Source organism: Caretta caretta, chromosome 28, assembly GCF_965140235.1.
Source record: "Caretta caretta isolate rCarCar2 chromosome 28, rCarCar1.hap1, whole genome shotgun sequence".
Taxonomy (NCBI): domain Eukaryota; kingdom Metazoa; phylum Chordata; order Testudines; family Cheloniidae; genus Caretta; species Caretta caretta.
In genome coordinates, this window is record NC_134233.1 from 7,895,759 (window position 1) to 7,899,106 (window position 3,348).

A 3,348-nucleotide genomic window follows, 5' to 3' on the forward strand; every position below is an offset into this window, starting at 1 on the left:
TGAGGCCCACCCTGCCCACCTCTTTCTTCATGCTGCTGTTGTTATTCCATGACACATTAAAGATGGAATGAAAAGCTGAGTTTCCTCCAGGGTGAGGAAAGGAAGGAGACACCAACCCCCTGGCAAAGCTCTGTGCCCCACAGAAAACCTGCCCCCTGCTATTACAGTCACTGATGTACTGGGGATATGACGGGAAAGGGACTGTCTGAATTATCGAGGCAGGAATTTTACAACAATCTACAGCAACAGCACTGGCCACAAACACACTCTCCTCATGCTCCAGCCAGAAGGGAAACGAGCAGGAATTCTTGTTCAGCCCTGGGCACACTTACACAACAGCACAGCAGTGAGTGTGTTGTGGACGCTGGTCTGAGGAAACAATTGGAAACGATCACTCAGTGAGAAAAGAACTAGAGTGTCATGAGAGCGCTCTATAAAGCAAGTAGTTGTGGCTGAGTGGTTAAGGTGGTGGACTCGAAATCCCTTGCGGGGGGTCTCCCTGTGCAGGTTTGAATCCTGCCAACTACGGAGGAAGTTGTGGCCTTTAGTTTCAGTGCCTGAGCATCCTTGGCCCCAGTGGGAGCCAGGCTACGTCTACACGACAGAGTTATGCTGCTTTAGTTAAAGCGTTTTAATTAAGCCGCTGTTGCATGTCCACACGAGGCTGCTTGTGTCACCGGAGCGCATCCAGGCTAGCAGCTCTTGGATCGCCACAGAGAGCAGTGCATTGTGGGTCGCTGTCCCACTGTGCAACTGGCTGCAGGGTGCTGTGAGAAGGGCTTGCAATGCCTTGTGGGCCGGTAGAGCATCACGAGAGGCAGGTTTCTCTATCCCATTGTTCCATGGGCATCCGACTCGATTGCCAGCTGCTTTTCAACTGCCGTGGGCGTGGTGGGCAGAGAGTGTGTGTGTGTTGGGGACAGACAGTGTGTGTGTTCGGGGAGCGTGTGTGTTGTGGAAGAGTGCGTGTGTTGGCACGCTGTCCCTAAGTTCAGACAGCTGCTGGAAGCAACCAGTCCTGAGTCAGGGGGAGCGGGACACCCCAGTCCTGAGTCAGGGGGAGCGGCATACCCCAGTCCTGAGTCAGGGGGAGGGGGGACACCCCAGTCCTGAGTCAGGGAGAGCGGGACAGCCCCGACATCAGCCCCCACTTCCCACACTGGCTCAGCACAGCCCAGCAATCTCTGTCACATACACACACTCACACACACTGCTGCCTGCCTGGCTGTGTGTCAGGGTGCAGGACGAGGGGGGTTTAGAGGGCCACGGGCCCAGCACTTTTTAGCAGCCCTAAGAATGGACGACGGAGGGGGGAACAAGGTGGAGCCTTGGGGGAAGAGGCGTTCTGTGGGTGTGGCCTCGGAGGGAGGAGTGGCATCAGGGAGATGGGGCGGTGTGAGATTGGGGCCTCAGGGAGAAGGGGCGGAGTGAGTGAGGGCTGGGGGGAAATGGGTGTCATGGGGGCATCCCAGTTCGGACGCCGGTGGCCCCCCCACTGTAAGGAAGATTCCACCACCCCTGCTCTGGGTCCTAGGTGTGGTGAATTTGTCAGGTCTGAGACAGGAGTTGCTTGTGAATGACAGTGACCCCTTTGCCAATTGGCACCAATAAGCTTTTGTCACACATTGCGACGGGGCAAGGCAAGACGGCTATCGTTTAGTAGTGAGGAATCTAAACAAATCCTTGGTACTATGGTAACCAAATGGCAGTTGTTTCAGGTTAATCAAGACACCTGGGGCCAATTAAGATCCTTCTAGAAAGCAGTGGAGATAGCTAGGTTGATTGGAATACCTGAAGCCCATCAAGGCCTGGCTGGAACTAGTGAAAAGCCTCCCAGTTCGTCAGTGAGGCGCATGTGTCAGGATCTGTAGGAGGAAGCCGTGCTGTTGGAGGAACCAAGCAGTGCAAATCCACATCAGGTGCAAGGAAGGACGCCCTGAGGTAACAGCGAAGGAGATACTGAGTGGGGGCTGCTGTGGGGAAGCGGCCCAGGGAATTGTACACGTCCTATTTCCCAAAAGTCAGCTACCATAGCTACTACTATTAGGGTCCCTGGGCTGGAGCCCAGAGTAGAGGGCGGGCCCGGGCTCCCCCCTCCCCTCCCCTCCCCTCCCTGATTAATCATGGATACTGGGAAACAGAGATTGTGCGAGGGACGGTTGCTTCTCCTCACCTCCCTTGCTGGCTTATGATGGCTCAGTAAGCTGTGGCCCTTGCCTCTAGAGAGAGAGAAGGGCTACGTGGAGGGTCACAGTGAGCCTCTGAGGCTAGCAAAATCCACCAGGAAACGTGGGACCCATAGAGACAAGGACAGAGCTTTGTCACAACATGAACAGAGCTCTACCATTACACTCTGATATAATAGAAAGGCCAGCACAAAAAACAGAGAAAGGAACAATAAGATACTAATATAACAACGGTTGGAACTCTCCGTTTCTCTCAGTCTTTGGGTGGATGGGTACTAAGAGCTGTAGCTACAGTTGAGGAACCAGGCGATCGCACAGCTGGCCCAGCCCTCCATACTAGTACCTCTCTCACATATAGGGAAATGGGTCAAAATTGGAATTCATGTCATGACTCACTTCCCATAGGGGATCAGTCTGTCTCAGGCTCTGTCTATACTTCAAACACTGGAAGTATTCTTCTGACAACCTAACACTGTCTACGCTGGGGCTGAGGTCACATTAACTACTTCTCTCAGTGGAGTGGACTTTTCACACCCCTGAGAGAGGTGGCTACGTCAACATCGCTTTTCAGCATAGACCAGACTTTAGATGTCTTCTTGACCTAAAAGGTAATGGACTTCAGCCTTTTCCTTGGTGGTTGAGGACTGCAACTTTCCTACCTGCTGAACACATCCTATGACAGATGACTTTCCTTTGCAAATTAGAGAAGTGGGGAAGTCAGTGACCCTTACAGTCTAAGTGTAAGAACTTGTAAAAACTTCTACAAATTGTCTCTTCGAATAATTTTGCTTTCACTAGAAATAGACTTTGAAACTAAGCAAAATAAGTTCTATTTGAAACACAAAAATTTAAAATCTATACTGGGCCAATATTCATTTATACACTCTCACACACATTCTTCCACCCCAACCATTGGAGTGAGGTTTTCTACCAGAACTCCTTACACTACAGGGGGTAAATTAAAGCAAATTAACTTTTCAAGATCAGCTGTCACTTCCTCTATGACTAACAAAACAAAAAACAAGACACTTTGTTTTACAAAGTGATTCAGATTATCACACAATTAGTCTCCTACTCTTTAACCAATCAATTCATTTTCATTGGAAACAATAACATATTCAAAGAGCTCAAATTCTTGTCATAGGAGTTCATTTTCTTTTAA

The 3,348-nt window shown here is 50.4% G+C and overlaps 1 non-coding gene across 1 annotated transcript; it reads left to right on the forward strand.

Annotated features, from left to right (window-relative positions):
- The first annotated feature begins 442 nt into the window (after nucleotides 1–442).
- On the forward strand, nucleotides 443–528 carry TRNAS-CGA (transfer RNA serine (anticodon CGA)). Its single transcript has one exon. It is a non-coding gene; the product is annotated as a tRNA-Ser (tRNA).
- Nucleotides 529–3,348: the final 2,820 nt, after the last annotated feature.